At 42.4% G+C, this 13,929-nt stretch overlaps 1 protein-coding gene across 1 annotated transcript in view; it reads right to left on the bottom strand.

Annotated features, from left to right (window-relative positions):
* LOC6552626 (stAR-related lipid transfer protein 13) overlaps positions 1-11,446 on the bottom strand; it is an 87,097-nt gene extending 75,651 nt beyond the window's left edge. Inside the window, exons 1-2 of the mRNA XM_015154717.2 lie at positions 11,194-11,446; positions 10,365-10,631 (exon numbers count right to left, since the gene is read on the bottom strand). The gene's annotated coding sequence lies outside the window, so the exon portion shown is untranslated. The remainder of the gene's footprint in view (positions 1-10,364; positions 10,632-11,193) is intronic.
* Positions 11,447-13,929: the final 2,483 nt, after the last annotated feature.

The raw sequence follows: 13,929 nt of genomic DNA, 5'->3' as shown, positions 1-13,929 counted from the left end.
CAGTGCCCGCAGGGCCGACTGGCAGACGTTGGCAACTGCTGAGCGGCCCAAGCCGACTGTCTGCCTCTGCGGAGAGTATCTGTGAGATACAACGCATGCCACACGGAACACGCCTGCACTAATGAAGTAATTCATTGAACCGTGCTACGCCGGCGTGGCTGCCATTGCCATTAGTTTAGTGTTGGCTGCACTCGCTCCCTTCTCGTTCCCTTCAGCCGCAGTCAGTTGAATGCCTCCGAGCCCTAAGTTGCCTGGAGTTGCCAGGAGGCAGTCGTGTTTTTGGCAAACATCTGCGACTGTCCGCACTTCCTGGACCGCACATTAGATCACCCAGTAACTGGCGGGCCAAGCGAATTCGGTCGCTTGACCTCGCCTTTAAAATTGAAAACATCGAGCCATCGGGCCACTCCTGGCCATATAGCGGCATTATCAGCGGTCCGGCCAAGCCCATTGAGAAAAATGTCGTTGATAATTAAGCGGGTCGTCGCCGCCGATCGCTGACCATCCCCGATCCCCTAAGTCCCCCGCCAGCACCGCCACTCCGCACCACTCACATTCTAACGATTGCACTTTTACCGAAAAGCGCAAGAACTTTATCTGGCATGCCGCTGGACGTTGCCGCCAGTCGGGCAAATAAAGTAGCCACAACTCGCAGAGGAGTGGAGTGGACTCACTGAGAAAAATGACTAGCTACTCAGGAGAGTGTTGTTTTGAACGAAGTCTATACAGATACTAAGATTATTAATGTGGATTATTAAAAGAACTTGTTTACTTTACGCAAGACTGCAGAGCGTGAATTTGCTATACTCTGTGCTGTATTTTCCACGGTGTAAGATTGGAGAACGGCTTGGAGTGGCCAGTCGCATCATCTTAATAGAAATATGCGTGTGTGCGAGAGTGTGTGCCGGTGCTGCTGTGTTGTGCATATCAAAATCCATTAGTGGCTTTTGTGGAAATAATCAACAACGACAAAAATAAGCAAAAAGTAAAAAAAGTAAATGTGAAAATAAAAACAGCGAAACTGCAATCGGCAGACGCTGCAACAGTCTCTCCTGCCCCTGCTGCATTTCTAACTCTTTCACTGCGGCTTTAGTGGTATCCAATGGCCATATCCATATATCCATATCTGTGGCCCGACTAAGTGAACATTTGTAATGGTCAGTCAGGCGGGCAGTGGCTCGTCTATCAGCAAACGCGTTTGTTCGACTGTCCGCACAGCGGACTTGCGGATACTCAGATACTCGTGCACCGAGTATCTATCTACATTGTGGCCATAGTCCGCAGAACGCGGGAAAACAAACCGTAGTGGAAAATTGGCTGGCATCGTCTAATCACTTGTTTTCGTTGTTCACTTCAAACAGAGCGTGTCGCGGGCATTTTGTAAAAATAAGAAAAATAATTACTTTACATGCGGCGGACGCTCTTCATTATCATCATCGCCATCCGTGGTCGATGGTCGGTGGTCAGTGCCTCCGCGTAGTTGTAAATAAAGCATTTAATTATAAATTCTATAATGAGAAGCGGGGCACTTTTTGCAACCCATTCAGCCACTGGCAATTAAATTTATCAGCGTCAAGTCAAGATGCCGTCAAGATTGACTTGTCGGCATGCAAATATGCGAGTATATTTGCATTGGCTTGGCGGGCCTGTAAATCATAACTAGATAATTTATGGCCCGGCCACTTCCAGTGTAAACAACCATAACAACAGAGGATGTGACATCACTGCCGGCATATAAAGCATTCCTTTCATACCTTTCAATATCTGACTCTGGATCCATTTAATCCCGCTGAAAACCGAGTCAGTTTCATTCATAAAACTTTGGAAAGTCGTTAAAATCAAGAGCATGTCTCCTCGATATTTATGCCCGCTTATGTTGGCCCACAGATTTATGCCCGTTTCGACCTTAGCCAATTTATTAAAGTATTTATAAATGACGACATTTGTAGCCTTTGCAACTCAAACGCAATTTAGACTTTTTACGATCCGATGAAAATAAAATAACAGTGGCCGCATGACAGACGTGAAAATTAAATCAACCCAAACAGCCAGATGGAGAAATGTTGATTGGTGCGGATTTGTGCGGATTTTTTTTAATGTTTATGGGACCAGATCAGCGATGCCTAAGCAATCTACATATATCTGCCGCTAATTTTTGTCTTTCCTGTCCTGTAGACGGAATTATAAATCTCTTGCGGCGTCAACGAAAAAGAAAGAAAACATCTACTGATTCGCTGGCAACTTTTGGCAATTGTTCAAGGCTGACGCACAAGTCAACCGGTGGTCAGGTTTTGTGATAATTTTTGAGCGCAAATTTGGGATGCAAACCATAGCTACACAGGGAAAAATGAGAGCGGTGAATAGTAAACTATGCATTACTAAATGTCACTCTACTCAAATATAAATGTACAGCTTTACCTCGGCTGATGAGGATTTCCCCTCACAATTCTCCGTTCAATGACTAATGCAATGTCTTGTCACATTCGTGTATAATTAGAGCTCTTTCTGCTGACCCACTAATCAAGAAGAACTTTCTACCACACATAGTTAAAACGGCTGTATTAAGGCAGCCAAGTCGGTGTTTGGATCTGGATATCCGCCATATGTTTCTGTATTTGTTTGCGTTGCTGTGTTTATTTATTTGTATTTGCTTATCAGCGGCACGGCGGCGTCTCTAATTAATTTTTTCTTCTCCGAAAATCGAAATTCGAAAATCGGTGGTCGTTCTTGTTGGTGTTGCCCGATACTCTTTCGATGGCCAAACGAGATCCGGTCTGTAGGGGTCTGTAGCTGCCCACCTACTCTCCTATATAGCCAGCAAACTAATTAAGTCACAAATACATAACGCCAGCTTTTATCGGACGAGATAAAAATTAAGAAAAAATAATAATAAATACGAGGGAAAACTGAGTAAAGCAGAAATAAAACCAAATGGAACTGGCCCGGCGCTATCTGAGTGACTTTTTAAAACTTTTTTACAGATTATCAGGCAGCAGGCCCAACAACAAATGCTGCCTTTTATCAGCAGCTAATGAGTGCCTTTGATAAGGAGAACGAAGAGAGACAAAGAGAGGGCTACGCACGTGTGAAACAAAATATGTAGAAGCATCGAACGACCATCAATCATCGATGCCAAGTGTCCAGCAATAATATTTATAATAACTTTAAAGCGATTTTTTCGCGCGCAGCCGAATGCCTTTCAACGTTTTCAATTTCATTGGGGGCCTTTAATTGCCGAAATCAATTCAAAAGCCAGTTGAACGCGTTAAAAGCAACTACACAGAGGCAGCCGCAAATAAACGAAATACAAAATTAAAAAAAAACCAACCAAAAATTTCAATAATTATTAACAAGACGACGGCGAGTTCATTAGCGCCGCGGGCAAACGAACGAGCTGGCACATTTGTGTACTATATATACATGTATGCTCAGTTTTTAATGAAAACACAAATAAATGTTGGGTAATTAAGACTTGTCTCCCATACATTGTAGTGGCCATTCTGGGTGTTTGAGGTAAGATCACCAAATGAGCGTAATGTAAATGCACAGCGCAAAATGCCTAGGATTTTCTAGTTACCAATAATTACAAATTACAAATCACATATGGCCTAGATATAGCCTAAAACTATGCATTTTATACCACCAGGTGTATGTCATTGCCTGTCAATGAATAGTTTCGGCATTTAGTGGGAGGCTGATACTGATTTCTCTCTGTGCAGCGGCGGCAAAAGGCGTTTAAAACTTGTTCGACAACTTGTTTTGGTCTTTACATATCGACTAGAATCGCGAGTCAGCACCATATACACTAGCATGTGCGATAATGTTGGGAGCACATGATATAATATAATTGGAATGCGCCGCACACAGCCAAGCAGCCAAACAGCAACGGTGGAAAACTATCCGCTGGATTTCCACACATTATCGGGCTTGGCTTACCGAGAATCATGCCCGGGTGCCCAGTAAATTTCCATAAATTTACATGCCATAAATCATATGGAAAATGTGTTTTCCCCGATCATCGCAACTCCTTTCCTTATCTGTTTGTCAGTCTTTGGACGGAAAGTCTGCCTCTGCTTCTGCTGTTGCAAACTAAACAGAGGGCTTATCAGTATCAGTCGAGTTCAGTGCAGTTGTCTTGCTGACAAAGTGCAGTCAACTCTTCTTTAGACCGCACTTCCCATCGGAGTCTTGTGACGATGACTAAGTTCCGAGAGCCCACGCACTGCAAGTTTTCGCTTTTTTATTTGGTTAGGCCAAGACGCAGCACAGACGCCGCAAATGGCCAATACTGGCGGCCCCCGAAAGCGATGAACTCATTCAGTTGTTCATTCATGCACTCAGCTCTAGGAACTGGTGCTACTCGACTTCGAAGTACCGATTACTTTACTGTGTATGATCACGACTCAGAAGTTGAATTGCTTTCCATTCTCCGATGTCTGTGACTCGAATATTATTAATTTTTAGCCAGGTGCCATAATACCCTTTATGTTTATAGTACTAGTAATATAAGCAGAAAACACTCGCTTTATTGACTGGTCGCTAAGATGTTCTCCACACGGCTAATGGAAATACTGCAGCCGCCATATAAACAGCAGCAGGAAATTCGCAAGTCGAAGTGAAGGTACGAGTATATTCATGTATGTTCAGGTTCGATCGTATGACTAATTCGCGCAGTTGGGTGATAAAGTCCACAAAGCAAATTTGCACACGCTGCTCTCGATACCCCGCAATTTTATAAACTTTTTTAACAGCTTTTACCCGGCAATTACGTCATGGGAGCAGCGAGCGTCTTTAGCGCTGTCAGCTTGTCAAAAATACGAGTATGTACAATTTCGAGTTGGACCGACTTTCTTGCTGCATTCGGCAGACGTCTGACGATCGAACGGGTATATGTGGCTGTGAGTCAGTCTGGCTGTTTACTTTCTTGGGGCCCACCACCTGATAGCACTCTCAGCGAAATGCACGTCTGCCAAAACTTTTAGTCAGTTGGGGGCCAGATAACTAGGCAGAAACCTGGCTCGGAACTTACGAATAAGATATGGGAACGTCACCAACCTGCAAAGAATGGAAAGAATCAAATTAGTATGATTTCGGGTTCATCCTAGGGGAATGTTAAATGAAAGTTAGAAGATCCCAGGCAGAATGATCGCCTCTAAATGAATTTGCGAATTATAAACGAATGATAACCCCGGCACAGGCCAGCCCATTGAAAGTGCAGCCAACTAAGTCGGTTGGCTAGTAATCATCAATGAGATCATCCCACTGCCGCCTAAGGTCAACAAAAATTATTTTTTATTCCGGCGCCATCTAATCTCTAAGCAGCGTAAAAAACGCGAAGCGTGAGTCTATCCATATGCAGTAAAGAGTATGTGTTTATATGCACTTATAGCCTGCCTAGGACGTATTGCCAGTTTATCACGTAGCCATGATTCACGCAAATTCTAATCGTGGAGCGTTCTCGCAATAAAAAGGTTTTGCCATAAAAATTAACTGGAATTAATCAATTATAGGGGGCGCGCAAACGAGAGGGCGGCCAGCATGTAACTGAAATAAACAACAAACTTAATTAAAAGCCAAAATGGGGCGCAAAGTAAACAAACCGCCCACACGAAAACCACGACACTCACTGAGGAACTGCAGAATGCACAAATTGAAAAACATACAATACGAAAAGCGAAAATCAAAGGCAATATCAAAGCGAGAGCAAAACAAAGAAAAGCACAGCTTAAAAGCGAACTGCACTTCAGCGTACAATGGCCATAAATATGAAATTGTATGGTAAATTAATGCTATTATAGCGTCTAAGATCCAACACACAACACACAAGAAGTAGAAGAAAACGCTTAGAAAAGAGCAGCCACAACGGCCAAATAAAGAGCCATATTTGAAGACCTTGTACGTGGGCTGCCTACACAACCAGTTCGCGGATTCAGTTTATTTCAATTTTGTGTGCTGCGCCGCTCTGACTCTGAGCTGGCCCAAACCGACTTGGCCTGGTCCGGCCAACTCCGGCTCCGGCTCCAACTATAGCTTCGGTGCACAGGCAAAAATACAAATACGCCTTGTATGGATTCTTTAAGATCTTATTCAGATGCGTACAACAATGTGGTAATAAGATTGATAGTAGGCAATGTACTTGTACCTTTACCCATTTCCTTTTCACCGGGCGAGAGTGAGTGACCACTACGATTTGCGCTCAGTGTACTACCGATTGGCTCAAGCAGCGTTTCAGTTTCTTAGTTTATATGTATATATATGTGGCGGCACTTGATTTGCATAACAAATGCAGCACAACAGCAGCTAAAGCAAAAGCACAAGCAAAGGCAAAGGCAAAATCCGCAGTAGAAGCCGAGTCACTCGGCCGTGCCAAAAACAAAAGCCAGCAAAATTGCTGCAAAAAATGTGGACTGGCTCAAAACTCAAAAATTCATCAAATGCGCACCCAAGAGTCAAAAGCTCGTCGCGCCCAATTACCAGAAATTTCACTCCATTAAGACACACACCTCGCGCGTCCATAAAAGTGAATGTCTATCATTAAGACAGTTTTTCCAACGCTTTTTCTACTTTTTGGGGTTTTTCCTTGCCTTGTTTTTGCATCCGCTCGCACCAGCACTTTTCCATTTCCGCTTTTATGCCAAATTAATTGAGCCTAATTATGGCAATTGAATGCCGAGGATTAGATCATCATAGGAGAGAAAAAGATCACCTGCCGTGCCAGCGAGCGTGAATTAATTGGGGATCTACGCCAAAAGTGGGAATTAATAACCAAGTTCGTTAAAAAATGCTAATTTAGCTCGTTTTTAATGGCGCCACAACGCGACGCCCTTCACATATTTCCACCTGAGTTTCTAAGGTGACAAAAAAATAGCCACCTAACCTACGCAGCAGACGTGTCAGTTCAAGACAAATTGGCAAAATGTCGGGTTATGGCAATAAAGGGAATACCCGAAGATGAAATCAGCCCAAAACTTTGTTTCTACGTGTCCAACAGAACAGAGCCCTTCCATTATACATAAACCTTTACCTTTTGGAGGGGCAAAAAGGGTGTGGGCTAGATAAGTTGGGGCCACATTAGTCAGCGGACGTCGATTGCGTAGCCCGGTGGTTGTTGTTCGCCCGATTTGTTTGCATTTTCACATTTATTTATCAACAAATTACGCTGTAAACAAGCGCAAGCAGCACATATGTATGTACATTCCTCGAAAGTCCGGCCAAAAGGTTAATTATGCAGCCAGGGACTGGGAACTCACAGTGTGCACTATAAGTATTCACATTGTAAGGAGAAGTAAGTTAGTCAGCTCGTCAGTGCGGTTCGTCAATCATTTTCTGGATGGCTTACAAGAAAATCGTGTTCGGTTTTTCAGATTGTTTTCCTATTTTTGGTGGTGATCTGTGGTCTGTGAGCGTTTTCACTGCATTTTTTACAACCAAACAAATTTTTTGACAAGCAACTGACAGAAATTGACAAGCGGCCGAGCAATGGGCCCAAATGCTGTACTGCCAGACCGAAAAGAACGCCACAAACGATATGATGTGAGAGATGGTTCCAGCTGTGAAAAGGTCAACATTTCAGACATCCAGACATGCTGGGTCTGTCGTGCAGAGTTATTGCCTTTCCTTCTCAGCTGGGCTGAGTTGTTGCCTCACTTTCCAGCGATGGCCGAAAGAAATGAAAAGTGTGGCCTGAGAACCCGAGAGGGGCCTTTCTGCTGCCCGGACCAACGACTTTGACCAGCTAATATTGACAAATTAAAAGCAGGTTAATGTGTCTTTAATGTTTGTGGAGTTTCTCCGGTGGGGTTGGGCGTCTTAGATCCCAAACACCCATTGATGCAACATATGTGCGCGCCGGCATGTAAAAATGTACACAAAGATCGGCGCGTATCTTTAAGAACCGACATAAAATCCAGATACAGATACACACACGTGGTTGTGTGAGTGTGTGTGTGTGTGTGGAAACTGGCAGCCAAAGGCAAGGCAATTCAAAAGTCATTGAGGCGCAAAAGTCAAGCATAAATATTTCAAATAATGTTTGCTGGCCCCGCTGGCATTGGGTCTTGGCTCTTTGGTCTTGGATCTTTGTAAACCCAACTAAAACTGCCCGGCTTCTCTACCCCTCTCTTTTTCCCACCATCAGTGTGTGTGTGTGTGTGGCATAATTTGGTGAGAGTTCGAGTTCAACAGCTGAACAAAAAACAGCGCCGAGCACATTAACTTTGAAATAAGAACAACACTATAGAACTCAAAACCGTACACAGAAAAAATCGGGGTATTTTCAAAATGCCACAACAAATTTTAATAAAGTGCAGAACTGATTTAATTCAATTTATAGAAAGGTACAGAAGATTTTTTTTCTATGTTGATCTTATAAAAACAAAAAGATTCTACTAAAAATAAATACAAACTATTCCTCAAAATAATATACTTTCTAGTTTCCTAATTAATATTGCTGAGTATATATCAAAACGAAATAAGAGATAGAGAAGATCAAGGACTAGATTCTCAAATCCAAGTCAAGTCCAAAAGCAATCGTATTGTGTTTCCGTGTACGGATCGGAAAACTGAGAGCTGAGAATGGAGCACAGAGAAGTGGGGAATCGGAGAACCAGAGGGAGCTCCCAGCACGATGAGATGAAAAATTCTAGAGGCGGGCGTTTGTGTAATAGACGATGTCTACGCTGATGACCTCAGTTAAAAATAAATAATGCCTTACATTGTTTGGAATTAGTGGCTGTTTCGGGGCTCCAGTCCGCAGCTGAGATCTGCATCAAGATTCTGGCCGTAAGTTCAGGGTGGCGCTCAGCGATCGGTGATCATGAAGATGCTCTGCTGAGGTTGGCGACAATAAGACAAAACATGGGGCGCCCAAACAAATCATTTTGTCAACTCAGCTTGTACCCGGCAGCTGGAGCAGCGACATGCATACATATTTGTGTAAATTCTTGTACGACATTTATCACACACGAAATTGATGAACCTGCCCCGCCTGATAAATGTTTGTGAGCAGCCGAGCAAGGGGAAAGCGATTTTACTAAATCGGGGAAAATCTGGGCAGAGATTTGCGCCTGAGCTGCTGGATTGGGTGTAACATGGTTTTACTTAATTAAATATCATGGGAGATTTTTAAGAGAAGATGTTATAGGATGGGAGACCTCTTGTGTGTTTTTTGTTTGACTTTCTTATCGAACCTTTACAAATATTCTTAACAAAAGGGATCTACATAGGGTAAAGCGAAATATTATACAAACAATATTTAACTCCACGTTCTATAAATGTATATCTGTTAAATACCTTGGGTGTTTTGTACATTTGTTATAGCAACGAACATGATAATTTAAGCCCTAACTGCATGCGACCTTTAACCATTTAGTTACTAATGTTTGTGGGTCTTTCCCAACCAGAAGATGAAGAACGCCAGCCAGTCGAAATATTGTTTCAGTTTTATTTACCTGAAATTTGCTATTTTATCAAGCACCCAGCACAAGTGTTTCGTTGTGAACTTATTTACATACTTATCGGTACGTATCATGTATGTGGAGTATAAACAACAAAGGCAGAAACAACGAAAACGAGTTTCTATATATAAGGTGGCTATGCTGTAAAATAATAAAGGGCGGGCCGTATCAAGAGTTGCTGTTATGGCAGACAAAACGGGTCGCCAGTTTCAGTTTCAGTTTCTCGGGGGTTAAAACGATCGACGTACTCGGATGACGCATTCTAGAACCGGAAATGCTCTGCCTGCCTTTTGGCTTAGTTCTCAATAGGTATGCAAATCGGATTCGGATTGTTCGTGCACTTTTTGGTGATTGTTCACGTGAATTAAAGGCAAACTGTAGAGGGGAACGCAGCACTCGACAAGAGTGTAAACAAACTGCACAGCGATTATGATTTATGAATCGAAATAAAGCGCTGACAATTCAAACAGCAGCGGAAATGGTAAGGAAAGCCGATCAGAACTAAACAAACCAATAAAAACGATCGCAGATAACTCGATATACCTCCTCGAACGCGTCGCACAGATAATGCCAGCGACTAACTAACTGTAAACACATATTATTTAGGTTATCACTATCATTTTCAGCGCGCAGCTGACAAGATAAAGTTGTACCACAAAGTCAAAGACTAGAAAACCGAGAAACTCAGGTAAATTTTGGGGAGTGAAAGTAAGTGGCAGCCCGGCGACAATCACAAGATGTATCTAAAACTCTGACGTTGCGTTCTAGGAAGCCCGAAGCCACCCATATCCATAAACAAGTGATGTCTGGATTTCTCGAGATCTGCAGATCTTTATGGACCTGCAGATAAGCTGGATTGTTTACCCTCCCCCGAAGATAAGCGACTTGGGGTCCCGAAGCTCTATTTACCTTCTTAGATGCGTTTGCAGCTGCTGCTCGTGAAGAGAGTATCTGTAGCTTTGGGGTTTCTTTATTTTTTGATTTCACAACACCATCTGAGATTCCATAGACACCAAATGGAATTTCGCTTTCGTATTTTGCTGCACAGAACTTTTCTTTTCGTATAGATCAGATGTGTAATTTCTCTTTTATTTTCGTTGTTTCGTTTATTTTCTATTCTTTGAATCACTTGTATTTATTTCTCGTTTTCAACAACAACATTTCGTCATGTTTTTTCTATGGGGCGTATAAAAAATGTAGTGAACGTAATCGAAAACAAAAGCACGCGTTCTCTTTCTCGAAAGAGGGAAAGAGACGGGCGGTGGGGCAGAGAAGGGGACGGGGATAGAGATAGAGCTAGAAAGGGGGAAGCAGAAACACACGCACACTACAAATAAACAAAAACGGAACCGAACCGCAAAGAAAACCGATTTTTATGCACTATTTAACTTTATATATTTTTCTACACATAGTTTTATTTTTACTTTTCTGCCTTTCGAAGGAGGGGGAAGGGGAGTGTTTATTTTTTATTATGGGAAGCGTTAGAGCCGTGCGAAATTCAAGCCCAACAAAAGATGCGTTTGTTTTGTTTCGCACTGCAATTTCCGCGCTTCATTTTCGTATTTTCTATTTGCTTTTCAAAAAACAAAAGATTTCTTTATTGTTAAATGGAGAGTGCTCTTTTAAATCGCGGTCGTGTTAGTGTGCCTCTGTTTATCGCGTTGTTGTTGACTCCGAAAAATTCGTTCACACCCGCGCTCATTCATAAAACATATCCAAAACACACGATGTCACGTACTCACAGTTTCCAACTTATGTTTCTGAAATGATTTTTAGCACTTATTCAATTTGTATCAATATCTTTTTGCCCGCACTTGTTTTCGCATTCTAAATTCAATGTTCACCTTTTTCGTAAAAACCTGAGAACTGCCAATAAACAACGGTTTGTTGGACTCAGTGTTTTTTAAAAATGTGAATTACAGAGGAGCGCTTTAAATTTGCCCGACTTTTCCCGGTCGAGGTGGAAACCCAACTGTTGTATCCAACAAACGCGCGGTATTAGCGGTTAACAGAGAGAGAAGAGAGCAACATGTTGCGCTCAAACTGCGCCAACAGCTCAATCCGAGCCGATCGAAGCGATCTCAAACGAGCTCAAACGTGTTGCAGTTCGAGAGGAAATCCCCTAGAACTGTTCATTGAAAGTAAAATCAGTTGGAAAAACTCCAAGCATATGAGTGTATTTGTAACTTTACACACCCATTCGACTGTGTTTGTAAATTTACACTAACAAGCGGTGATAAAACCCCATGTTAGAGTCTTTTCTATGGCTTATTCAGTGTGTTTGGGTTTCTGATTTTATGGCCTGAGACCCGGGTCTCATCTTTGTGCAGCCTCTTTCAGCGTTTATCGACTGGCATCTCCCTTAGTTCTTATCAGTGGGGCATTGTCTTATCTGCAGATTTATGGCCCAACGCGCATTTAATAGCCCGATTCCTGGAAGTCGACTTAACACTTTCGTTGTCTCAATTTGATTAGCGCCTGCATTGGCTTAACACGTTTCCACCCATAAACTTTGTGAACCAAAACGAAAGCGAGACAAACCTAATATGAAGGTAATGAAAAACTCACAAGTGAGCTGTGGACTTTTTAATCAGTTAACTTTTGAAAACTACAACATTATTCGTCCTGGTCAGGAAAGCATTATGACTTTTCAATTTATCTTTTTATGGCATATTACTTTTAAGATATTTAAAAAGTTTAACTCCCCTCTTAAGTGCAATAAAATACCGAGTGAAGGGTCAGCAAAGTTCAACGATTGTAAATTAACAATTAGGTAGCTAAGTCTTTAATTTAAATTTCATGTAGCCTGTAATTTAGTAAGAAATTCATAATGAACCCTTGGAATACCATTAATAACTCGTAGTAGTATAACATAAAAGAAGCAACAAAAAGTTAACTAGTTGCAGCTAATTTCTGTGTTTTGAGCTGACAACTATAAACACCTAAGAAGATTTTACAGACCAAGAATAAACGATCCAAAATTATATATCATTCTTATGGGGGAGAACGAACTCTTGTCCCGAGCAAACTGTTGAATGAACCAAGACAGCTAACAACAATTCGTCAGGATTAGCCGTGTCAACTCTTTCCTGTTTTTGTGCCATCTCCTTATTTTCCCATTCTATTGGCTTTCCCCTTGCGTTTTCCCTTCCCGCTCCCTCCGCATTTCATAACGTTTTGAGGTGTGTTCGCCGGTCGGCCTCATCCTTATCGAAGGTGCGCATCAACGTCGCAGAGAGATATACCCATTTACCCATAACCATTGCCGACCCGATCTACGTGCTCGGGTTCTCTTGCCGGCTTTGAAATCGAAACTGCCCATTGTGTTGAAATCTAAGCGAGCGTGTGAGGAGCTCCCCAATCTCCGGGTTCCAGTCCCTTTCCGATCTCCAGATCCCAATTCAGAAACTCCATTCCGTGTGATGTGCTGAATGCTTGATCGATAGCGTCTGGTCTCCTTGATTTCCAACGAAAGGTAGATGCATCCAAAGCGAAAATATTGAGAAACAAAAAGATGCCAGGCAGATATTTTGGGAAATATTTTGAATAGTTTTCAATGCCAATGGCATCGGGAGAAATTTGTCTTGGACAGTGCACTGCGAAAAATTGGTACGTAAATGGCTTAATGAATCAAGCCAGGATTTAAGCTAATTAGAATCATATATTTTAAATATCAATTTATTGCCTTTTCCTCCAACATTTTTAATAGCATTCATGAAAAGTTTTCAATTGAATTTAAAGTAATTTTCCTGTTATATTTTCTCGCTGTACGGGTACTTTTCACTGTGGCATAAATAATGCCGTATGAAATGCGATAAACAGAGTTATATATTTGCACACAGCGGGAAGCTGGCCAATAAAGTTGTATGGGATTTTCCATAATGCAATGCGCCGCACCGAGCTAAAACCAAACCAAAACCGAAGCGAGTGAAAAGTGCCATAAAAAAGGCAATGCTCGCTTCGCTCTTGCACTCACTCGGCGACATCATTCTGTTAATGGTCGCACTGTCTCCAAACGGTGCCATATGCAGATTTTGTGGCATAGGTAGAAGATAGGGGGGAGTCCCCTCGATTTTGCCGCACCCCCCTAAATGCATTTGCGCCATTTGTTGGCCTTGCCGTTTGGCTGATAAGTCAAGTTTTTATGGACGAGCGCGCATTTAACTTGATTATAAACGACGGCAGGCGGCCGGGCCACATAAAATCGCCTTTCATTATGGCCAAGGCATGTGAAATTAATAAGCCGACCAGCCGGGCGGGCCAACAGTTTGGCCAAAATCTCAACACTACCCGTCACCGCCCAGTTCGTTGCCTAAGTCTTTTGTTGTTTTTTTGTTTTTCGTTTTTTGTTTTCGCTAAGCCGAAACTACCCGCTGCGCGTGTTTGTATGCAAACAAACTCCAAAAGCCGCCTTAAATGTTCATTAATTCAAATTGATTCTAATCGCGACGCCTTCATTAATCTAAGCGCCACC

The sequence above is a fragment of the Drosophila erecta genome, unplaced genomic scaffold, assembly GCF_003286155.1.
Source record: "Drosophila erecta strain 14021-0224.00,06,07 unplaced genomic scaffold, DereRS2 tig00000000-arrow-pilon, whole genome shotgun sequence".
In the NCBI taxonomy this organism is placed as follows: Eukaryota; Metazoa; Arthropoda; class Insecta; order Diptera; family Drosophilidae; genus Drosophila; species Drosophila erecta.
Note: the sequence above shows the minus strand (reverse complement) of the source record. Positions and strands in the feature narration are given on the sequence as shown.